Below are 26,585 nucleotides of genomic sequence, written 5' to 3' on the forward strand. Positions count from 1 at the left end.
ACACCTCGTCTTTCACCTGGGTACCTCGCAGCCATCAGGATTCAATATTAAGTTTAATAATTTCAGAATATAATCACCCTCCTCCATGTTCATTTCCTCCCTCAACAACCTAGAGTGTGATCAGATGAAAAAAATTCAATGCCGAGCAACACAACAGTTTACGGAGCAGTTGACAAAAAATTAGGATTGGAAGACTTCAAAAGGATAAAGGGAAGAGTGACAGAAATTTTGAAACATTATTCTGGAGAAGAATAAGGATTTTAAAATATTGTATCACTCAGACATGGCTACAAAAAAAATCATGATTAAGAATTAAAAATTACATTGATTTACAATACTCTTGCTTTCTTAAATTTTGAAACATTATTCTGGAGAAGAATAAGGATTTTAAAATATTGTATCACTCAGACATGGCTACAAAAAAAATCATGATTAAGAATTAAAAATTACATTGATTTACAATACTCTTGCTTTCTTAAATTTTGAAACATTATTCTGGAGAAGAATAAGGATTTTAAAATATTGTATCACTCAGACATGGCTACAAAAAAAATCATGATTAAGAATTAAAAATTACATTGATTTACAATACTCTTGCTTTCTTAAATCAATGTAATTTTTAATTCTTAATCATGATTTTTTTTGTAGCCATGTCTGAGTGATACAATATTTTAAAATCCTTATTCTTCTCCAGAATAATGTTTCAAAATTTAAGAAAGCAAGAGTATTGTAAATCAATGTATATGTTGAGGTGTAATGGGAGTGGTATATTCAAAGTTTGTGAGAAGATTTGTAGCTCGGGTGCTCGTTGTTGTGGTTCTGTTCGCCGAGCTGGGAATTTGTTTTGCAGACGTTTCGTCCAAAATCTAGGTGACATCCTCAGTGCTTGGGAGCCTCCTGTGAAGCGCTTCTGTGATGTTTCCTCCGGCATTTATAGTGGTTTGTCTCTGCCATTTCCGGTTGTCAGTTCCAGCTGTCCGCTGCAGTGGCCGGTATATTGGGTCCAGGTCGATGTGTTTGTTGATAGGATCTGTGGATGAGTGCCATGCCTCTAGGAATTCCCTGGCTGTTCTCTGTTTGGCTTGTCCTATAAAATAGTAGTGTTGTCCCAGTCGAACTAATGTTGCTTGTCATCCGCATGTGTGGCTACTAAGGATAGCTGGTCGTGTCGTTTCGTGGCTAGTTGGATGGATACAGATCGTTAGCTGTCTTCCTGTTTGTCCTATGTAGTGTTTTGTGCAGTCCTTGCATGGGATTTTGTACAAAACCAACGTAGTGTACATGCTGGGTATCGGGTCCTTTATGCTGGTGAGTTGTTGGCTGAGAGTGGCTGTTGGTTTGTGTGCTGTTATGAGTCCTAGTGGTCGTAGTAGTCTGGCTGTCAGTTCAAAATGTTCTTGATGTATGGTAACGTGGCTAGTCCTTTGGGTTATGGCATGTCCTCATTCCATTGTCTTTCCCTTAGGCATCTGTTGATTAAATTGCGGGGGTATCCGTTTTTGGCAAATACATTGTAGAGGTGTTCTTCTTCCACTTTTTGCAATTCTGGTATGCTGCATTGTGTTGTGGCCCTTTTGAACAGTGTCTTGATTCTTTTGTGTGTGTTGGGGTGGTTGTTTTTGTAGTTCAAGACTTGGTCTGTGTGTGTGGCCTTCCTGTATACCTTTGTGGTGAATTCTCCATTCAGTGTTCTTTGTACTATCACACCTAGGAATGGGAGTTGGTTGTCCTTTTATTCCTCTCTAGTGAATCTGATTCCTATGAGTGTAGCGTTGATGATTCGGTGTGTGTTTTCTATTTCTGTGTTTTTAATGATTACAAAGGTGTCATCTACATATCTGCCCCAGAGTTTGGGTTGAATTTGCGGTAAGACTGTTTGTTCTAATCTTTGCATTACCGCTTCTGCTATGAGTCCAGAGATTGGTGAGCCCATGGGTGTGCCGGTGATTTGTTCATATATTTGGTTGTTGAATGTGAAGTGTGTTGTGAGGCACAGGTCCAGTAGTTTGAGTATGCAGTCTTTGTTGATAGGTTCCCCGTCTTGTTGTCTGTGCTGTATGTCCAGCAGGTTGGCTAATGTTATCCCATCACACGTGTAGAACAAAGTGGAAAGAAGGAACATGAAGCAGATTTTTTTACTTAAATATCAAAAATCAGCCAATTCATTCTGTCCTGCACTACGGAATGCCATGCAGGTCTGCAATTGGGCTCCACTGACACATCAGAATGCATAGATGACTAGTTACAAACAAGATGTGAGGAATGGATTGTTGCACTGTCACAACAAAATTTAAAATTAGAGTACCCAAATCTTGATGTGGACATATATGTTTTCTTTATATTAGACTTAGAATGAAAAGATCCATCAACCAGCTTTCTTCAATAATTAAAAAATTATCAATTTTTTACAAAATTGTCAATTTATTATAAAATGAAGATGTACAATTAGTTAACGCACACAAATTGTAGTAAGAAAATGTAAATGTTGTCCTTCTAAGCTGCCCAAAACATATATAAACACAGTCATTTGGAAAAGGGGAAAAAGAAATTCTGCATTAATCTGCTTTCAAAAGACAACTTGCTGGACATGGGTCCGTCCAAAAACATGCCCACCATCAACATCAGGCTCACCAGCCGACAGTTCCTTGGCTTTTCCTTACCACCTACCTTAAATAGGGGCACCACGTTAGCCAACTTCCAGTCTTCCGGCACCTCACCTGTGGCTATTGATGATACAAATATCTCAGTAAAGGGCCCAGCAATCACTTCTCTAGTTTCCCAAAAAGGTCCAGGGTACATCTGATCAGATTCTGGGGATTTATCCATTTTTATGTGTTTTAAGGCATCCAACATCTCCTCCTCTGTAATATGGATATTTTTCAAGATGTTGCAGTTTATATCCCCACGTTCTATATCTTCTATATCCTCCTCCACAGTAAATGCTGATGCAAAATACTCATTTACTATCTCTTTCATTGCCTATCTCTTTCATCGCCTGCAGCTCCACACATCGGTGGAGCTGCAGATCCACATTGCTGATCGTTAAGAGGCTCTATTCTTTCCCTAGTTACCCTTTTGTCCTTAAATGGATTCTCTTTAACCTAGTTTGCCAAAGCTATCTCATGTCCCCTTTTTCCCCTCCTGATTTCCCTCATATATACTCTTATTGCCTTTATACCCTTCTTGAGAATCATTCAATCTCTGCTGTCTATGCCAACCATTTGCTTTCTTGTTATTCTCGACCAAAACCATAATTTCTCTCATCATTCAGCATTGCCTACACGTACCAGCCTTGTCCTTCACCCCAACAGGAACATACTGTCTCTGAACTCTTGTTATCTCATTTTTGAAGGCTTCCCATTTTCCAGTCAACCCTTTCCCTGCGAACATCCACTTCCAATCAACTTTAGACAGTTCTTGCCTAATACCATCAAAATTGGCTTTCCTCCAATTTAGAACTTTAAGTTTTAGATCTGGTTTCTCCTTTCCCACCACTATTTTGAAACTAATAGAATTATGGTCACTGGCCCCAAACTGCTCCCCCACTGACACCTCAGTAACCTGCCCTGCCTTATTTTCCATGACAAGGTCAGGTTTTGCACCACCAAAGATATATTTCCCTCCCTACCCCTACCTGCATTCTGCAGAGACCATTCCTTCGCGACTCCCCTATTAGGTCCACACCCCCCACCGACCCACTCTCCACTCCTAGCATCTTCCCTTGCTGCTGCAAGAAGTGTGAAACCTGCACCCACACCTCCCTCCTCACCTCTATTCAAGGCCCCAAAGGATCCTTCCACATCCGGCAGAGATTTTCTGTACATCCAAGTACCTCACCCACTGTGTCCTTTGCTCTCCTCTACATTGGGGAAATAGGATGCCAACTCGTGGAACATTTCAGGGAACATCTCTGGGACACACCCAACAAACAGCCCCACTACCCTGTGGCCGACCACTTCAACTCCCCCTCCCTCTCCGCCAAAGATATGCAAGTCTTGGGCTTCCTCCACAGCCACCTGACACCTGGAGAAAGAACACCTTATCTCCAGCCTTGGGACCCTCAACCACACGGCATCAACATCGACTTCATTAGTTTCCTCGTCTCCCCTCCATCACTCCCCCACCTCATCCCAGGTCCAACTCTCCAACTCGCCCTCTTGAACTGTCCTACCTGTCCATCTTCCTTCCCACCTATCTGCTACACCCTCACCTCCAATCTATCACCATCACCCCCCCCACCTGTATCCAACAGAGTCTTTCCAGCTACTTTCCCCCCACCCCATGGTCCTATTTATCCCTCAGCATCCCCTACACCCCCACACACATTCTTGATGAAGAGTCTATGCCCAAAACATTGACTCTCCTACTCCTCAGATGCTACCTGACCTACTGTGCTTTTCCAGCGCCACACTTTTCGTCTATGAAAAAGAGACAGTCAACAAGAGGACTAGTCTCTTTGGAATGCAAAAATTGGAGGAGGAGATGTATCAATTAGTGCCATCATGCTAGAAGTGTCAGTTGAATACAGAACTGTTGGAATAGAAGATAATGACAGAAGGAACCCTATTGTGGTTCTGCAAGGGAGGTAAAGGGCAAAAGCAGGAATGCAGACAATGTGATGGACATGATTGAGTGCCATTTCAGATATAGTGTGGGGAATCCTTGGTTGAAGAAAAAAAATGATACCCCAAAAGCACTGTTGCACAAAGCTGCATCATCAGAAAAGATGCAACAGGTACAGAGTAACTGGCAGAATGCAATGGAATTATCGGTGTAGGTTGTAAGAAAGTGAAGTTGAAGTGTTGAGAAAGTCAGTGGGTTTATAATGAAAATCAATTGAATAGAAATAGAAACTGAGTAGTTCATGAAAGTCCTTGGAGAGTTGGAAAAGGAACATTGCTTCAAATTTTCACCATTCGCTCAAATTCAAAGTTAAAGAGGTTTTCTAATTCAGTATAATAGCAGGGACACAATCATCAACATGGTGTAAAAATAATCCAGAATAAATGCACCAAGTTAAATGACAGACTGTTCAATGAGAGAACAAATGGAAACTAGCTGGACCTCCATTCAAGGAAGGAACAAGACCCCGTGAATAGTCCTAATGGGGCTGGAGATTGGGCCAGAAGTACAGAGAGATTGAACACTCATACCATGGGAAAATGAGATGGTAATTAGGGTATGACAATTGGAAACTGAAATGATGTCAGAAGATGTAAAAAAGTAGGGAGAAGCCAGACAAGGAGAGAAAAGATTAAATTAAGGTTTAAGGAAATCAGGTTGGTGGGGTAGCAACAAACAAATAAGTCTAACAGGGCAGTCTGTTTATGACTTTGGTGAAGGAGGCAGAAACAAGCTGTTCAGACTTGGAGGACTATGAGGTAGAAGGCTGTGAAGGGAAGATCAGAGGATATTAGGTCGACTACTGTTCTGAAAACAATGACATGATGTTTAGTGGTATGTCAGAAGTGTCAGAGAGTAGATATTCAGCCTCTGCAAGATAGCAAACAATGTTTCTGACAGAGACCTGTGCCTTATTAGCAGCTTTGACAATCATAAACTGAGAACACAGTGCAGCAAGTTCAGAGAGAGAGATAGATTAATGCAGTGAGGGGAGAAAAGAAATTGATATGGTTGATATAACACCAGCAGTTTTCAATGAAAAGGTCAATACACTGGATGGGCAAGAGGTCAGGGGAAGATGTTCATATGGAAGGAGACAGGTAAAAAGAGACTATTAAGCAGGGAGAGGACATCTAGCCAAAGAAGTGGACATAAAGGCATAAAATTAATGGAAAAAATGCTCATTGTAATGCCAAACTCAAAATTCATTAAGCTGATGATACAAGTGGATAAAACAGAGATCATTTAGCATTAAAGAGAGGAAGTTTGAAGGGTTATGCATTCATGATAAGGAGTGAGATTAGAAGGAATGGGGTCAGAGGACGTGGAAGGGCAAGAGAAACATAGAGGGGTGCAGTACCCATGTGTTATTGGAGCTTACGGTCCTTAACATCCAAAGAAACAGAAAAGGTTTTTCTTAAAAGGATCAAGTGAATTGAAGAACAAAACCAAACTGTTTTGAGATGGAACAAAAAACGTCAGGATTACATATGAAGTGACAAATGGCAAATGGCACTTTGCATGTACCTCAGGATGAGGTGAGAAGAACAATCTGAGGAATGGTAAATGCTGAGGAGATATCTGTAATCATGGGTGGATCCAAAACACAATCCCATTTCCCAGTTTTGATGAAACATCATAGGCTTGAACTGTTGACATTAGTAACATCTTTGGAGAGAAACAATCTGCTGAATATTTCCAACATTTTCTGTGTTGTATTAAAAATGAAATATATTCAATGACACAGCCTCCGCTGCTTGTTGGAGGAAGAGAATTTCAAAGTCTCAGCATTACCTGGGAGTTGTCTTATTTCAAAATTATGCCCTCTATTTCTAGCTTCCCGCACAAGAGATAACATCTTTTTCGCACCTAACTCCGCTAAGCCCCCTCAAAATCTTCATGTTTCAATAAAATCATCCATTATTCTTCTCAACTCCAATACTTGTCAAACATGTCCACTTTCCTATAAGATAAACTCCTCTTTTCAACATAGTTAGCCTTCTCTAAGTGTCTTGTAATGCATGTAATGTCCACCTAAAAAGGTAAATAAAACTGCGGTTTCAGTACACTTGTAATGAAACTTCCCTACGTTTGCAATAAAGGGCTAATGTTTGGTTTCCCTTTCTAATTACTTTTGGTATGTACATGCTGACTTTGGTGATTCATGTCGATGAAGTTCCTCTACGCCACAATCTTTCACCACTTAAATCATATTTTGCTTTTCTTATTCTTTCTACCAAAAGCATAGAACCTCACCTTATCCTACATTGAGTTCTAACTGCCAATTTTCTGCCCCTCACAACCTATCCATATCCTTTTGCAAACTGTTTATGCCCTGTTTATGGTTTACTTTCTTACCTATCTTTGATTCTTCGGCAAATATGGCTACAAAACAGTTGGCAAGTTTATGCAAATAACTCATGCAGAACGTTAATAGTTAAGCCACAAGGACTAATCTCTTGGCACCCCACTTCTCAACTTGAAAATGATCTAATTATCCTGACTCACTGTTTGCTATTCATTAATTCATGAATCCTCTATCCATGCTAATATATCCCTCCAACACCATGAGTTCTTATCTTGAACAATAACCTTTAATGTGTCATCTTATCAATTGGGTATTGGAAATTCAAATACACTGCACATACAAATTCCCAAAGATCTCTGAAAGCAGCTCAACTCAGAGCTGAGCAATACACCAAAGTTCTAGATTTCTGACAAAGTCTTGGCTAATGGTACAGGAGGCTATAAGAATTACAAGTCTCTAAAAACTTCGACTGTCAAGACCAAAGGACAGTCCATTGTTATGTCAATATTAAGCTGGCAGTAATTTAGGTTCATCAGTGATTTTATTACCTCTCAGCATGGCTTTGGCAATACGTTTCTGCCCAGCCTACACTGCATTAATGTCAATTCATCCATAATATCAGGACTACCTCAGCCAAGGGCTCAGGGTGAAGTGGAGACAAGTCATGCTACAGAGATGATACTGCTGATAATGAGAAAGTCAAAAGTTTTATTTTAAGTCAAATTGTTCACTAAGGTTGCCACCTCAGACAAAGGTCAGTAAGTAGATGGAGTCATTACAGGGAATGAAATAAATTGTTTCAGTATTCTCAAAATTTAGTTGGGGGAAATTTTTTCTCATCCACTACTATATGTCAATAAGCTATGGAACAAACCAAACACAGTAAGCTAAAAATGAAAATAATGTTATCAAATTGACCAAATTGTATCATGTTTGGTAGTAATCAATTGCTAAATTATTAGTATTACTGATTTCATACAATGAGAAACAACATGCTTATTTAGCCTTTAAAGGTATTTGCAAAAGGAACAATCTGTCCTGAGGGTGAGAAAATCCAAAATTTAATATTAACAATATTCATGGACATGGAGGAGTGAGAAAAAGATGTGTCTTGTCTCACTGTGCAAATAAGCAAAACCGAATTATAGTTGGTGCATTATTCTTGCTAGTGCTTCAGCTGCTTTTCCAAAATGATACTGTGAAAGTGAAGTGCTGTCACCACAGTTTTCTAATATTCAAGCACAGCAATGCAAGTACCAATTCATTTTCATTCAATTTGTAACTTCAGTCATCATAGATGTAAGAGGGAACCAGTGTTCAAAAAATAGATTTTACTTTTGGTCCAGAGCAAACTGGTCCCATTTTTTTTAAATGCAACTTTTTAATCTTTATTTCTGTGTTCCTCAAATATAGAACACTCATCAAATTATTTGCTGATATTTCTTCAGGGACTATCACTCCATAATCTTTTAACCTTTACAGTCAAAATGAACCATCTTGTCCATCACCTTGTATTGCCACAGAAGATTGGAGTGGCCAAGTTATTGAATATATTTAAGACTGAGATAGATAGGTTCTTGATTATCAAGGGGATCAAAGGTTATGGGTAGAAAGCAGAAGAATGGGGTTGAGAAGCTTATCAGCCATGATTGAATGGTGGAGCAGACTCGATGGGTTGAATGACCTAATTTCTGCTCCTATGTTTTATGGTCTTATTAAAATGCCGTGTTTACAAACTTAAAATTTTTGCAATACTTTCCATATGTTACTCGTAATCTTACCACTTATTATAATTACCTCTAATAGAATCCTCCCAGCTCAGTTTAGAAAAGTAGTCAAGCAATGGAGAACAAATTAAGAGCTTTTTATAATCAGACACTCTAACCCAATGCTTGTGTCCTGTAACCTCACTTTAGTGATGATATGTATGCCTCCTCTCCACTCACCTAAAACCCTAAGTAATCTTTCATCCATCTTTAATTTCTCCTATTGCCACTTTCCCCCCTCTAGTCCCTGCTTTTGATCTGCTATATGATCTGGTAGACTTGTTCCTGTACTTGTTCTTTTGTTCATCCCACAATCAAGCATAAGACTTAATATCAATTTACTCCAATTTTTAGTTGCACCTTATCACCCATTAACCACAAGCCAGTTTTCTCACACTTAGATTTTTTGAAACGTTTTTCCTCATCTTATTCAAGTATATTAACTTGCATTCGGTAGTGTTCCTGAAATAACAGCAATTCATCCTGAACCTACTTGAGTGGGCATTATTCATGCACAATCGTTTTCAGATATTCAATCTAAGAGAATGATTTCTGGTAGAAGTAACCAAACATGAATGCAGATAAGTACATTAACAAGTTAGCTAGTTATGTGTTTCATCTTCTCCACTTTTCAATTTAATCAAATCGTCTACTAACATTTGACATCAAGCCTCGCAAGAGAAGAATGCTATTTGGACAAAACAGCAGAAGATAACAGTCATCATCACACCACAAAATGAAATCAATGTCTTCAGAAGAGAAAATGAAAGTAAATTGACAAAGTGAAGGAAGACATACTTATTTTAGTTGGTATTTTATTTCATCAAAAGAGGTGACCATTGAACACAGGAACGTCCTCTTAAAACTTAAATTCACAAATATAAACCTGAAAAGATTTGATAAAATAAATCTAGCTCCAGTTTTCCAAAAATAAACAAGCTACAGTCAGCAACACATTGACCAGCTAGATTCTGTTTCAAATTCCTGCTTCAATTTCTTTCTTTCAAACAGCAAATCAATGACCTTGATCTGCTGCTGAAGTGCTGAACAGAAAGGAGGCAGGAGCCTAATGGCAAGTGACAATCTAGATCGTGCCTTACACTTTAAATCTCCTGAGAAGCAAGTCACACACCAACAGTGGCTTTGATCAAGTAGACGCCTACAGTCACCTGCCATTCATTCAGGCTAGAATTCAGAAAACGTAGCTTTAATTAGGGACAAGAAGAAAAAAAAAGTACAAAAGTGGGCAGTTGTCCAAATAAAAAAAGGAAGAGAAAGAAACTTTAGTTACAGTGGAACTCATCATGAAGTAGAAAAATATTTCAAATTGATTATTATTTCCACTGTATAATCACTGCTATGAAAACAAATGAATGAGATTTTCATTTGTTTCTAATTCCAACTTCCAGTGTATTGCAGTCAATAATCAGTGAAAACTTGAGTGCGCTTCAGTGCGGAGTCAACTCTGTGTCTTTGTGCATGAATTACAGAAAATTAATGTGCAGGTACAGCAAGTTATAAGAATTTTTGGCATTTATCCCCAAAGGAATAGAGTATAAAAGAAGGAAAGTGTTACTTCGACTGTATAAGGTGTTAGTGAGACCACAGCTAGAGTACTGCGTACAATTTTGGTCCCCTTATTTTGAGGAGAGATGTAGTTGCATTGGAGACACTTTAGAGGAAGTTCACTAGATTGATTCCAAAGATGAGGGCTTTGTCTCATGAAGACAAATTCAGGACTTTAGGCCTATACTCTCTGGAGTTTAGAAGAATGAAAAGACATTTAATTGAGGCATATAAAATGCTAAAGGGGATTGACAAAGTAGATACAGAAAGGATATTCCCTCATGTAGGGCAACCCTGAACAAGAGGTCATAATTTTAGGATAAAGGCATAGCAGATTTGAAACAGAAATGAGGATAAGTTACTTCTCTCAACAGATATTGAATCTGTTCACTATCCCAGAGAATTCACTACCCTAATAAACTTTCCTCAAGCTATTACAATCTGATTGAAGGAAAGTCATTCCAATTAGTCTCATTGGGATGTGACATATAAGCAAGGCAAGCAGATGTATATTGCAGAAATGCTGCTGACAGCAGCACTCCAAAAGAAGAAAGTAGAGGATGCTGAGGAGTGTGAAATCTTCCCATTCAAAGGGAACTAAATGTAATGTTCCCAAGTTTGCAGATAACACAAAGCTGGGTGGATTGGTGAACTGTGAGGAGGTGAGATGCTTCAATGTGATTTGGACAAGTCAAGTGAATGGACAAATGCATGGTGGATGAAGTGGATAATGTGGATAAATGTGAGGTTATCCATTTTGGTAGCAAAAACAGGAAGGCAGATTATTATCTGAATGGTGATAGATTGGGCAAGGCTAAGTGCAACGAGTCCCGGGTATCCTTGTGTACCAGTCATTGAAAGTGAACGTGCAGGTGCAGCAGGCAATGAAGATCTATGGTATGTTGGCCTTCATAGTGGTAGAATTTAAGTATAGGGCAAGGATGTCTTGCAGACATTCCTGATACAGAGCTTATGCTCAAAACATGGACTCTCCTGCTCCTCAGATGCTGCCTGACCAGTTGTGCTTTTTCAGCACCCCACGTTTTGATTGTAATTGTACAGGGCCTTGGCAAGACCACATCTGGAATATCGTGCACAGTTTTTGTCTCCTTATCCAAGGAAAGATGTTCTGGCTTTGGAGGGACTACTCAAAGATTTACCACAGTGATTGGTAGGATGGTGGGACCAACTTTCGAGACTTGATTGATGAGGGCTATATTCATTACAATTTAGAAGAATGGTGGGGTTGACTGTGGAATCACATAAAAACTGTAAAATTCTAACAGTCTAGACAGATACAGAAAAACATTTCAGATGATCAGTCTGTCCAGAACCAATGGTCACAGTTTAAGGACAGGTGATAGACCAGTTTGGACTGAGATGAGGAAAGATTCCTTTACCCAGAGAACAGTGAGTCTATAAATTCTCTGCTACAGAAAGCAGTTGAGGCCAAAACATTCAAGAAGGAATTAGAATATAGTCTTCAAGGTTGAAAGGATCAAAAGGTAAGGAGAGAAAGTGGGAACAAGGTACTGAATGACCTTGATCATAATAAATGGCACAGCAGGCTTGAAAGTCCAAATGGCTTACTCCAGGTTCTACTTACTTTGCTTCTGTGTCACCATACTCTACAATTCTGACCACTGGGAGGTCGAGCAGCTGACTTAAATGACTACCAGCAACATTGTTGAATATTTAAAAGCACACTTCAGCTATTATAGAATTCCTAATGTTGTGATGAGGGATAATTGCCCTCAGTTCACAACTGAAGAAATTAACAGTTTCATAATTAATTGGTCTAGATATTCCATTGGCCAGAAAGTTGTTAAAGCAATGCACACTGGAGTTGTGTGTCAGGATCATGAAGAATCCCAGTTGCTGCTGACTCCATGAGAATTGTCCAGGAAACTGAAGATTCTGATGGACAATTCCCTTGCACATGGAGCCCTCTGAAAGAATTAAATAGCGACAAAGAATTCAAAGAGTTCCAGTTCAGTTAATCTAATAGCTACTCAGGAAATGTTACCATTAAAGACCTAGTTTAATTCCTGGGTAATTTTTAAGCTGACCACCCCAACTCCTTATATCCCCTGAGAGTCCTGACAACTATTCCCCTGACCAAACTCTCCACCACCCAGCCAGGACACAACACGCATCCCCTCCCAAACTAACAGCTGCACTGGACCAGATTCTCCTGCATAAACATATCCAAAATCCTTCCATCACCAACCTGACTTCCCCTGCCATCCCCCAAAGCCAGATGCAACATTGCTATCAAGGCAACTCTTTAAAAAAAGTTGACTTGAAATATAGTTGACAAGCACGCAATATAGCATTTGAAAGATGAGCTCCAACTAGGGAAAGTATACAAAGGTAATACAGGAGGTAACATAGACGAAATACTTCAAAATTAGATTCGGTGTAGCTAGTATATATGAACTGTGTTTAAATCTCTCTGAATAGTTCATTTTGTTGTGTGGAGTAGAAATAAGTCATATCCAATCTCTGGGCAGTATAAAGAAAATTAATCTCAGCTGGGGTGGCATTTTGGGTACTAAAATTAACATATGAAACTGACAGCGAAAGTCTAATGTTTAGTTTCCAGTTAAAGCCAAAATATGGAGCTTATTCTACAAAAAATAAATTCCCTAGGTTAAAAAAAATACTCAAAATGATAAAACATCATAATAACTCATTTACCCCGAAGAAGAGATGTCAAGTGTGATAATGTTCATATTTAAATTCATACAATGCAGTGCTCAACTGATGATGCTGGTGCACCAATCAATGGCAGGGCATCACTCCGAAGTCCAATCCACTGTTACATCAGGGTAGCACAATAGAAATTTACATATCAGGAGTTTGGAACTGACAAAAGGCAGTATTATTTGGATGTTGTTTATTGGGGCCAGTGTTGCACAATGGTAAATTTTTAGTTGCATACCAATTTAATTCAATACTCCCAATCAAAAATAAATTTTTAATAGGCAAATGAAATAATTAAATTCCTGCATGTAACCTCCAAACATTCTTAATAAACATTCTGAATACCTGAATCTTTGTGAGCAATTGAAGAAATGAGCATTGCTACAGATTTTCAAACGACAAATGATGCAGCTGATGCAGCTAAAGGCTGTAATCGCACTGAATTTAGCTATAACTACAGCCATACAAATAGCAAAAACTGCAATACATCGTGTGCTTTAAGATGCAGAAAAATTATATTCCTGAAATATATAATAAAAGCAATTGTCCTTATTCAGTCACTGTAAATCAGTGGCTATGATGTTGTCACAAAGTAGCATAAATATCTTTACTACTATAAAATAACAAGTCCTCTGACTTAGTATTAGTATGTCGTGGGAGATATAGTAGCGATAAATGGAGAGCTCTTCAAAATACAGGAATGCCATGTTAACCTTCTTCTATCACATCTAGGTGCTATGCATAAGTTGGCAAGATTTAAGGTCCTAAAAGAAAACCTGAATCATATGGAGATCTCTCAGCTCCTGGGATGTGGATCTCTATGTGACATTAAGTGTACTTTTAATGTACTTTTAGCCAGAAAGATAAGCATTCTGAGCACAGTAGCTGGAAGGTTAAGCTTCATAACCCATTCCCTCTCCAAATCCTTCAATAAAGTACAAAAATGTGACACCTATGCTTAATATTCTCTTTAGCTACCTTCTTATAACCCAGAAGTAATTTTCCAGCCAAGCCAAAACATAGAACAGTAGGGCACAAAAATAAAAATATGACAAAATGCAGAAAGAAAGCAATAAAAGGGAAGATAACTAGAGAAAACCAAAAACAAGATAAAGATGAAAGAAGGAATGTAAATTCATTTTGGACCTTGGACATTGCCATAATGTCCCAATGTATTTTTTAATAAAGGATTACAATCACAAAAATAATAACATACACAATGCAATGAGATGCAAAACCAGTAGGTGTTGATTGACAAATGAATGTTTCCCAAATACCAAGACAGTCCCCTATACTTCTTGGCAAGGAAACACAAGAGCTTTGATTTCAGCTCACCTGGATGGTAACCACTGACAATGCAGCGTTCCCACGAAACTTCATTTCAGCATTAATCTAGATCAGTAACAAACTTGCTGTGGTTCTTGAACCACTGATTCTGACTTCAACGGAAGGGCATGAATGCTGAGCTAAGTTGGCAGCTCTGAGGAAAAGGCACTAGAATGAAATATACAGGGCACACACTATAACCTTCAACTAGTATTGAGCAATGTCACAGGAGATAAAACACAATATGAGCTCAATGTATCCGAGTGTATTACAGAACATAAAGGAAATTCTTAGTCCACAGTACTTTTGAATCAACTTATACAAAACATTGAACATAAATATCTTATGGTGTTGAATCAGCATAAGCTCAGCCTCACAGGATCTGCTTTCACTGAATGAGCTCTCAAACTAGAAATCAGACCAGGGCAGAGGAAATCCTGCCAGACACCACAAAGACAATGAAGGCTTCCATTTATTAATAGGACAATTGAAACTCAACCGTGCATCAATTCCTAAATGGGCCATTAAAATGAATTAGAAGCATGACGAACATTTCAGTCAATAAGAACCACAAGATTCCCAAAGATCAATAAGCATAAAAACAAATTTAGGATTGGACATTCCCATAAAACAAAAGAATAACTTAATTTAGATACAGGATAATGACTGTCACCATGAAATTGTATCTCGGCACAGGTCAAAACACTTCAGGGAAGATAGAGAGGAAATTAAAGAGGGGGAATGTAAACACAATAAGAACTGCACCCCACTTTCTAAAATGGAAAATTCAATGCCAGAGTTCAGTACGTGTATTTACATTTGAACATATGAACAAAGGAGAAATAGGTCATTCAGACCTACAAGCCCCTTTGCCAATCAATAGGATCATGGCTGATCCTATTGGTGTTCAGAATTCTACATTCCTATCTAGCTCTATTATCTACTGATCCACCCTCCACCACCTTCTGAGGGACAGAGTTCCAAAAAATGCACAACTTTCAAAATATTTCTCTTTGCCTATGTTCGAAAAGGAGGGGGGGGGGGAGGTGAGAATAATGCCCTCCAGTTCTAAATTCATCCATAAAAGGAAATGTTTTTCACATTTGTCAAGTTCAATCAGGATCTTATATGTTTCAAGCAAGCCACCCCACTCACTTCTGAGCTCCAGCAAAAATAAGCACAGTCCATTGAATCTTTTCACATAAGACAACCCACTCATTCCAGCTATCAATCTAGTAAACCTCCTCGAAACATCTCAAATGCATTTGCTTCCTTCTTTAAATAAGGTGACCAAAATTGCACAAAGTATTTGAGATATAGCCTCACTGTATAACACCCTGTATAACTGAAGCAGAACATCCTTATCTTTATTTTCAAATCCTTCCACAATAAATATCTTTCCATTTGCCTTCTTAGTTACTTGTTGCACCTGCATATTAATTTATGTGATCGTTACACTAGAATACCTAGATCCCTCTGCACCTCAGAATTTTGCGGTCATTCTCTGCTTAAGTACTATTCTGCATTCTTATTCTTCCTGCCAAAGTGAACACCTTCAGATTATCCCACACTATACTTGATCTGCTAGTGTTTTGCCTGCTCATTCTTCTTGTCCTCTACCAAAGTTTGTGTCATCTGTAAACCTATCTACCATGCCTTCACTTCCCTCATTGAAGTCATTGATGTGAATTGTAACAAGGTGACGCCCCAGCATTAATCTCATTGATAGAATATGATGAGTGGTCGTCAATCAAAAAAAGATCAATTCATGGATGTTCAGTTTTCTGTCAGCCAACGAATCTTCTCTCTACGCTAATATTTTACATCCGCAATAGAAAGTCATTGACCAGAAACTCAACTGGACTCACCACATAAACATAGTGGCTACAAGAGCAGGTCAGAGGCTTGGAATACTATGGCAAGTAACTCACTTCCTGACTGCCCAAAGCCTGTCCACCATCTACTACCTGATCCAGGCAAATGGGGAGTATTCCATCACACACAAGACCATTTCTGTCTAAATGGACAAGGGCAACAGATAAATGGGAACACACCACCTTTAAGCTCCCCTCCAAGCCACTCACCAACCTGACTTGGAAGTATATCACCGTTCCTTCACTGTCACTGGTTTAAAATCCTGGAATTCCCCCCCTAATGGCATTGTGGATAAACCCACAGCAGGTGAACTGCAGCGGTTCAAGGCAGTAGCTCATCACCACCTTCTCAAGGGCTACTAGAAACAGGCAATAAATGATGGCCAGCCAGTGACACCCACATCCCACAAATGAATAAATATTTGAGCTCATTGCTTTGCACAATAACCACTGATGTGGCACCTTGTCAAATGCCTTTTGGAATTCCAAGTACAGTATGTCTCTAGACTCTTCTTTATCCACAGCACAAATTATTCCTTCAAAAGAATTCCAATTAACAAGATTTCCTTTCACAAAACTATGCTATCTTCCTGATGGGCTTTTCGAAGTGACCACCTTTAAACATAGCAAGTCATGCTCTTCATCTCTCAATAACAATCAGCAAATCTCAGTGTACGAATTGAGAGAATCGAAAGCATTTCACCACTTATCTAAGTTTCCCAATTTTAACAATATCCACAACTGTTTAACTTAAGCAATTTATTTTATCAATGAATAATATTATGCCATTATTTACATAAATGAATATATTAAACTCTGACCAACTTACAGCATTGGATTTCCCCATTTTTTGGTCAACAGCATTGTGGCAGTTGGACTGACAGCCAGGAACTGCCCCTCAGACTTCGGTGCGTAACATTCTTATTGAGGACATGGCCCACACAGAAGTACTGTTGTACAATATGGTGAAAAAGAGGGCCTTTTCCACAAAAACAGGTCACGTCACCAGGCAAACCAACCAGCCTGCATCGAGATGGCAGCCTAAGTCAGTGCAGTGTCCTGAGTGAAACTCAATACAAAGCAATGCAGAAAGAAGGTTAATGACCTTCTCTGCTCTGCAAGGTAAATCCCATCATTTCCTCTCAGTTTGATACAGCCATCACTTACTCAAACTCTGCCACTGTACACATCTCTCACCAAAGCTCATTGATTGCAAGCAGCATGTCCCCTCAACAGCATCATGCACCTTATCATTCCAAACTATTAAGCCTTCCTGCCTACTGCTCTTCCAACTCAGTCACTGGGGACACTTCACCATTTTTGCTGCCCCTGCATCACCAATCATAGTTCTCCCATCCCAATTCATACTGAACCCTACTCTTGTCTCACTGCAGGAAAAAGAAAATGACTCATAACCCAGCCCACATGACAAAGTTAAACGCAGCAGGGTGAGGGTTGGTGGACATAAGGCTCCTCATTCAATGAAGAGAAAACACCCTACTTGGCCAGAAAAGACCACAGCAATCTCTTTCTGCTCTTCTACGCTGCTCTCCCATTCTTAATCCACATTATCTAGAATATATTGTCTTAATTGCACGACTGTGATGCTCTAAATTCTGTGTCTTATGATCCTGCCCCACTAGTTACCTGATGAAGAAGCATCACTCTGAAAGATAGTACAGGGTGCTTCCAAATAAATCTGTTGGACTATAACCTGGTGTTGTATGATTTCAACATAATAACGTATTCACCCCATTCACGGTGCAGTGCTCCGAATCATGACAATAATGAAAAGTAATACAGCCTCCAGATAAGCACAGAATGAGTGAGTGCTAGGAAAACATGTTAACAACTATAAGATGCATCAAGTGCAGATCCGTAAGATGAGTGTACTCTAAAGAGACATCTGTGACTACTGCAATTTTACTACTCATTGATGGTTGTATTGCAGAAATATTGAGATTCTAGTGGTCTTTAAATGTATTGTTACACTTGTTCCTTTCTCTCTTTAGAGTAATATTGAGAGGTCTTGGAAGAATTCCCAGGCTGATTATTTGCACAATGGACCATGTCATGAAAATATCTTCTGCGGCCAACAAATGCTGGCATGGGATTTGAACCTGGAACTTCTGGCCAAGGGGCGTATGCATGACCACTGAACAACAAGATCACCTGAGGGATTCTGGTATTGATGAAAACACAAAAGATGCACCTCTGCTGAATTTTGTCTAATATTACTTACAAAATGATGCAGACTATATTTGGAATATTGTGAGCAGTTCTGAACTCCATATCTAAGGAAGAATATGCTGATCTTGGAGGGGGTTCACAACAATGATCTCTGGAATGAAGGACTTGTTGTACAAGGTGCAATTGAGAATTTTGGATCTGTAATTGATGGAGTTTAGAAGGATGAGGGAGGATTTCATTTAAACTTACAAAATACTGAAAGATCTGAATAGACTGAATGTGGAGAGGATGAATCTACTAGCAGGAGTGACTAGGACCTGAGGACACAGTCTCAGAGTGAAGGGATGACCCTTCAAAACTGGAATGGGTCGGAATTTCTTCGGCCAGAAGGTAGTGAATCTGTGGAACTAATTGCTGCAGAAGGCTGTGTAGGTCAAATCATTGAAAGTATTTCCAATGGAGATAGGTTCGTGATTCGTAAGGGATTCAAAGGTTATGGGGAGAAGGCAGGAAAATGGGGTTGAGAAACACATCGACCATGATCAAATGACATAGCTGACTTGATTGGTAGAATGGCTGAGTTCTTCTCCTATATCTTATGGGTGAAGTAAAACATTAAAATTTTATTCTTCTCAAATTTTAAGAAAACATTCTTTGCTTTCTGGTTTTACTTTTGGTCTCCGTGTTGAGCAGCAACCTCATCCAAGAGTTGTTCCTCAGAGTTTTGAATGATCTTAAGTTAACATGATATAATATGGGAGGCTAGCCTAAAGAGTTTCTTCCCTGCCTCCTCCTTCCTTCCAACGGCACTCCCCACTCCCTGACCCAATAATACTACTTATTCAATTGAGCAAATGGCGTTGTTACTACTCAACAGTCTTGAGGTAAGACTGGAAACATGCCCCCTTCATAAAGAACACAGTATTCCAATGCAAATTCCACAAAAGTCTGCATTTTAATACCGTAATACTTCACTGTTGACAGTAATAAAAACCACTGTAGTACAAATTAAAAGAATAAGAGACTTCCTGACAGGCGTGCACATTAACTAAGTGTATTGTTTCATTGTCTATCATTTCGCATGATCCATTTTTTTTTTTAAATCTTAAATATCCATTTAGGCCAAGAATAAACAAGCAACCAGCTCCCACGACACATTGCAATTTGGCACATTATAAAGAAACAGTAGCATTAGCATCGCATGAAGAATAGGAAGCATGCTGACACCATTTGCAGCTGCTCAGTACAAAATTACTACATTCTGAACTGAAATGACACAACACTCTCACAGCACTGAAGCCTATATAAATAGGAGCTGCAATTTTAAGAACAGCCAAGCATTATGCAAGCTACCAACCATCCAAAAGTTTCACAGATCTGGCTCATTTCATACATCTTTAATATTTTAGCTAATTTCTGCTGGTCCCAGCTCTGTTTTTTCTTCTTTGAAAGAGATAAATACCCATGTCAAAACTATGACTAAACAAGACAGAATTTAGAAGAATGTGGATTTAATGTCAGCAGTCATGTTTTTTTTTCACCAAACCAATTGCAGTACAGTTCACATATACAGTGAATGTTGGATGATCGAGATGAGACAAAAAAATTGGTGGTTTGGTACAGTCATTCTTCTGTATCTGTGAATTTGCCTATCAGCACCAAAACATAATTGTTGTGTCACCATAGTCTTACCAGACCATAGGGACTGCCCTCATTTGAGAGTAGCAACTGGCGGTGATTTAACCTGAAGACCACCAGACCTCAGGCGAGGGAAGAGGTTGAGAAGAGGAGCCAGTGATGGGAACTGAACCCACGCTGTTGGCATCATAGTGCTCTGTAACCCAACAATCCAATCAACTGCGCCAAACCGATCATCAACATCCACAGGCAAAAGTTATCTGTGACCAGTTTCGCAACAATCCAAAACTAATTTTAAATGGCATGCAGTGGGTAGCCATACCATCTCAGGGGAGATGCACTGAAGTGAACGTAAATGTGGGTACTCACTTGTGCACCCCCTCCCCAACCCGCAGTTGGATACTTTCAGCATCTCGTTCCCTCTCCTTTCTCTTACTTTGTCTTGTTGAGGTTGGTTGGGTGCATCTCGCTCTCACTTTCACACTTGCGCCATAGTACAAGCCGAGATACCAGGATAGACTGTGCTGCATTGCATTAGTTAAGGTCTTTCACTTAAGCTACTGGCTGTATAGATATTGTACACCTATTCATGTTAATTTTCATTCTCTGAAATTACAAAACCATACTTCGTTTAAGTATTAACATAACATCAGCAACATTTATTATTTTAATCCAAAAAGTAATGGGCAATTAATTTTACCACAGGTTATTAAGCTCTGCATTTGCAGAGGAACAGAATCCTCAGGGACACAGAGGAATGACTGTAAATAGTGAGGAGGATAATCTTAAGTACCAGGGATATAGATGGGTTGGGCAGATGGGCTGATCAATGACAAATGGAATTCAATCCAGCTAAGTGTGAGGTGATGGGCAAGACAAACAAGGCAAGAGAAACCATGATGAACAATAGGACTCTGGGAAGCACCATGGATCAGAGGGACCTTGGTATGCATGTCCACAGGTGCCTTAAGGTAGCAAGATAGGTAAATGAAGTGGTTATGAAGGCACATGGGACACTTGCCTTCGTTAACCGAGACACAGAGTTTAAGACCAGCATGCAGGCACAGCAGATAATCAAGAAGGCGAATGGAATGATGGCTTTTATAGCTGAAGGAATAGAATACAAAAGGTAACAAAGTATTGTTGCAACTATACCAGGCATTGGTGAGACTGCATGCAGTTTTGGTCCCCTTATTTGAGGAAAGATGTACTGGCATTGGAGGTAGTTCAGAGGAGATCAGAGTGGTGCTGGAAAAGCACAGCAGGTCAGGCAGCATCCGAGGAGCAGGAAAATCGACGTTTCGGGCAAAAACCATCCAGGGTGAGGTTAGATTACTTACAGTGTGGAAACAGGCCCTTCGGCCCAACAAGTCCACGCCGACCCTCCAAAGAGCAACCTACCCAGACCCATTCCCCTACACCTAACACTGCGGGCAATTTAGCATGGCCAATTCACCTAACCTGAATATCTTTGGACTGTGGGAGGAAACCGGAGCACCTGGGGAAACCCACGCAGACACGGGGAGAACGTGCAAACTCCACACAGACAGTTGTCTGAGGCGGGAATTGAACCCGGATCTCTGGCGCTGTGAGGCAACAGTGCTAACCACTGTACCACCGTGCCACCCATTTGTAAATGCAATTGCCAACCCTGACACAGCTCTGCAAACCTCACTAGCTGTCCCACCTCAGCCCTACACTTGGTCACTGTGGGGATTGAACCCACAACCTTGGCGTTATTAGCACTATGCTCTAACCAGCTGAGCTAACCCCCGGTGGAGATATAAATAGGGGGGTGGAGATGGGGAGAAGGTAGAAAAGAGTACAATAGGTGAATGGGGGTGGGGATAGTGGTGATAGGTCAGGGGGGAGGGGGATGCGGATAGGTGAAAAGGGAGATTGGCAGGCAGGACAGGTTACGAGGACAGTGCTGAGCTGGAAGGTTGGAAATGGGGTAAAGTGAGGGGAAGGGAAATGAGGATACTGGTGAAGTCCACATTGACGGCCTAGGGTTGAAGTGTTCCGAGGCAGAAGATGAGGCGTTCGTCCTCCAGGCGTCGGGTGATGAGGGAGTGGCGGTGGAGGAGGCCCAGGACCTGCATGTCCTCGGCAGAGAGGGAGAGGGAGTTAAAATGCTGGGCCACGGGGCAGTGGGGTTGATTAGTGTGGGTATCCCGGAGATGGTCCCTGAAGCTCTCTGCGAGGAGGCATCCAGTCTCCTCAAATGTAGAGGAGACTGCATCGGGAGCAACGGATACAATAAATGACATTGGTGGATGTGCAGGTGAAACTTTGATGGATGTGGAAGGCTCCTTTGGGGCCTTGGATGGTGGTGAGGGAGGAGGTATGTGCGCAGGTTTTGCAATTTCTGCAGTGGCAGAGGAGAGTGCCAGGACCAGAGGGTGGTTTGTTGGGGGGAGGGGGCGTGGACCTGACCAGGTAGTCACGGAGAGAATGGTCTTTGTGGAAAGTGGATAGAGGTGGGGAGGGAAATATATGTCCCTGGTGGTGGGGTCCGTTTGGAGGTGGCAGAAATGTCGGCGGATGATACGGTTAATGTGAAGGTTGGTAGGGTGGAAAGTGAGGACCGGGGGGTTCTGTCCTTGTTACGCTTAGAGGGGTAGAGTTTGAGGGTGGAGGTGCGGGATGTGGATGAGATGCGTTGGAGGGCATCTTCAACCATGTGAGAAGGGAAATTGCGATCTCTAAAGAAGGAGGCCATCTGGTGTGTTTTGTGGTGGAACTGGTCCTCCTGGCAGCAGATACAGTGGAGGCAGAGGAATTGGGAATATGGGATGGCATTTTTGCAGGAGGTAGGGTGGGAAGAGGTGTAATCCTTTTAGCTGTGGGAGTCGGTGGGTTTGTAAAAAATGTCAGTGTCAAGTCAGTCGTCATTAATGGAGATGGAGAGATCCAGGAAGGGGAGAGAGGTGTCAGAGATGGTCCAGGTGAATTTAAGGTCAGGGTGGAAGGCGTTGGTGAAGTTGATAAACTGCTCAACCTCCTCGCAGAAGCAGAAGGTGGCGCCGATGCAGTCATCAATGTAGCGGAGGAAGAGGTGGGGAGTGGTGCCAGCATGGACATCCAATTCCTCTACACCTCCATCCGCCATGACCAGAGCCTTCAAGCCCTCCTCTCCCAACATCCCCAACAGTACCCTTCCACTGGCACTCTCATTCGTTTGGCTGAACTGGTCCCCACCCTTAACAATTTCTCCTTCGAATCCTCCCACTTCCTCAAGACCAAAGGGGTAGCCATGGGCACACCTGTATGGGCCCCAGCTATGCCTGTCTCTTTGTCGGCTACGTAGAACAGTCCATCTTCCGTAGTTACACTGGCACCACTTCCCAACCCCTCATCTGCTACATTGATGACTGCATCGGCGCCAACTTCTGCTCCCACGAGGAGGTTGAGCAGTTCATCAACTTCACCAACACATTCCACCCTTCCCCCACCCTTCCACCTATCACCTCCATCCCCACCCCCATTTACCTATTGTACTCTTTGCTACCTTCTCCCCAGCACCCCCCTCCCCTTTTGGAAAGGGGTAACACACTTAAATCATAGTCAAGGAGAAACTACGTCTCCAAAGGGTTGTAAATCTGTGGAATTCACTACTCCAAAGTACAGTGGATGATGGGACAGTGAGTAAATTTAAGGAGTTAGACAGATTTTTAATTGTCAATAGGTTGAAGGCTTATGGGGAGAAGGCAGGAAAATAGGGGTGAGGAGCATATCAGCCATGATCGAATGGCAAAGCAGACACGATGGGCCGAATGACCTAATTCTGCTCCTATATCTTAAGAGCTAAAGTAAAGTTAGAATTAGGTAAAGTTAATATAACCCATTCTAAATGATGAAAGATTTAACAGCAATCTAGGTGTCTTCAATATATCGTAACAGTTGCATGACACCATGATCTCTTGCTATAAATTCTATGATTCTGCCCCACTAGTTACCTGATGAAAGAGCAGTGCTCCGAAAGCTATTACTTCCAAGTAAACGTGTTTTGTGATTTTTAACTTTATCCACCCCAGTCCAACAGCAGCACCTCCACATCAGAACTAAGGGAAGTTATGCTGGAACTGTGTAAAACGTTGGTTTGCCACAACCAAAGTTGTATGTGCAATTCTGAAATCCACATTGAAGGAGGGATGTGATTGCACTGGAGAGGATGCAGAGGAGATTTGTCAGGATGTTACCTAGGGTGGAGAGTTTCAGCTGTAAAGAGCAATTGAGGTTGTTTCCCATGGAGCGGAGAAGACGAAGTGGAAATATGATGGAGATGTTAAAAATTATGGGGGGGCAGAGACAGAAAGGACATTGCCCCATAGTACAGGTATCAATGACCAGGGGGCATAGATTTAAGGTAAAGGGCAGAAGGTTTGGAGGAGGTGGAAGGAAAAGGTTTTAAACCCAGCGCATGGTCAGAATCTGGAACTCACTGCCTGTAAGGGTGATAGAGGCTGAAATCCTCATAACATTTCAGAAGTATTTAGATTAGTATTTGCAATGCCAATGATGGAAGTACAGGAAAAAGAGAATAGAATAGTGAGGTGGATGTTTTTGTCCAGCACAGATCTAATGGCCTGACGAGCCTTCTCGTATGATGTAGACCTCAATGACCCGACTAACTAAATGTAAAACTATAAAGCACGTAAAACTCAAACACATATTCCCAGTTCATCAACTTCTCAGCACACAGCCCCTGCCCAAAAAAAAAAGTCAAAACGAGTTGAATCTATTGTTTTTCTTTCTTTTTTCCATGTTCTCTGTGATAGATTGGCTAGCACTCGCCTCCCCTTGACTGATCAATGCAACATCCAACAAGCTGCCAGTCATTCAGCATAACACATCCTGGTGCTTGAATGTCTGCAGAGCTTTTAGAACAATAAATAACTTCTAATTATCTTTCCAGGTCAGTTCCCATGTGCAAAAGTCAATTTCTATGTTCTTTTTTTAAAAAACAAGCTGCTGTTCAAATTTCAAAGTTCAATTCTTCATTTCAGCTCTTGGATCCAAAACAAAAATAAAAACAAACACAGGTGTCCCCTGCTATCTGAAAATAGAGCATTCCTTTGAAACCGTTCATATGCCAAAATGTCATAAAGCAAAGAAGCAATTACCATTCATTTATATGGGAAAGGTTTTTGAGAGTTCTCTGACCCAAAACATAACCTACCAAATAACACATAAAGCTTAAACTAACACTAACACGAACATATAGTAAAGACCGTTGGAAATCAGGGTGGTGGGAGGTACAGGAGACTGGGGTGTAGGAGAGAGAGGAAGAGGGTTGTGCAAACGGTGTCCCCAGCTCTACCCATGTGGAGTGACATATTTTGACCGAGTTTCAGCAATTTCCCAACATGGGAAGTGCTTCATTTTTGCAAGGGAGCAAATCCAGGACCCTACAGCGCCTGGGTGACTTCTAGGCTGGCAAGTGACACCAGATTCAGTTCAGTCAATAAGAAATAGTATCACCTGCTGGGGCAAACTGCGGGCCATGTTTCAACTGAGTTTCACCAATTTCCCAACGTGGGAAGCGCAAGGGCGAGAATCCAGGGCTTCACACTGCCTGGGCGGCCTCAGATTCAGTCCAGACATTCGCAGTAAGTGTCCCTGATTGGGGTATGCTGCAGGCCATGTTTCAACCGGGTTTCAGCAATTTCCCAACATGGGAAGTGCTCCACTTTTGCAAAGGAGCAAATCCGGGACCTTATTCCACCTGGGTGACTTCGAGGCCGGCTGGTGACACCAGATTCGATCCAGTCAATGTGAAAATGGTATCGCCTGCTGAGGCAGGCTGTGGGCCATGTTCTGACCAGGTTTCAGCAATTTGCCATGGTGGCAAATGATACCTTAGGACACATCTTGCTAATAGATGCACAAAATAAATCGAGATAAAGCACAGATGCTCACAGATGTAGTTCAAAGTTATGGCAGCTTGATGCTGAGATGTTGACTGCAGTTCCTGGGGAAGCAACTTGGCAGCACCTCACTGCTCACGCTTTTTTGTAAAAGCAAAAATCCTCTTTCGGCTATCAAAAACAGGTATTAATGTAAATCTTTTGTAAAAGCGAATTGGCGTAAAGTGAATGTTCAAAAAGTGGGGGATACCTGGACAGTGATGTTCTCAACACTTCATGAAATAAAAAATGCAGAAGGAAAACCTAAGCAGTAATGAACGGAAAGTATCGGATTTTATAAACTCAGAGGTTAATTCAGGAAACAACAGTAAAAATATTAGTATAAACTTCTATAAAAGATACACTGACTAAAGATATCTGCTATTGGTTCAGTCCAGCTTCATGTTTTATTTTTCCCTCAAAATGTTTGCAACATATCAGATATATTAAAGGTTCAACACAGCCTTAATAGTACAGCATTTATAGTTCCTGCTTTCAGGGATTTCAACATGCTGCAATTCAGTGAGGGTGACTAAGACTGCCCAGAATACCAAAAAAAGGTTCATTTGAAAATAGTAGTCATCCAACAAAAACACTAAAATAGAGAATGACAAAATCTAGCTTAATATCTTAAGTCTTGGAAACTAATTGGTTGACAATATTGGGTTAAATAATTAGG

General features: G+C 40.7%; 1 protein-coding gene and 1 non-coding gene across 7 annotated transcripts in view; both read right to left on the bottom strand.

Moving 5' to 3' along the window:
• Positions 1 to 26,585, bottom strand: part of LOC122557812 (DENN domain-containing protein 5A-like) — a 264,214-nt gene that overhangs the window by 217,048 nt on the left and 20,581 nt on the right. The gene's annotated exons all lie outside the window — the stretch shown is intronic.
• On the bottom strand, positions 21,699 to 21,769 carry trnai-aau. Its single transcript has one exon. It is a non-coding gene; the product is annotated as a tRNA-Ile (tRNA).

Source organism: Chiloscyllium plagiosum, chromosome 16 (assembly GCF_004010195.1).
Source record: "Chiloscyllium plagiosum isolate BGI_BamShark_2017 chromosome 16, ASM401019v2, whole genome shotgun sequence".
Lineage (NCBI taxonomy): Eukaryota > Metazoa > Chordata > Chondrichthyes > Orectolobiformes > Hemiscylliidae > Chiloscyllium > Chiloscyllium plagiosum.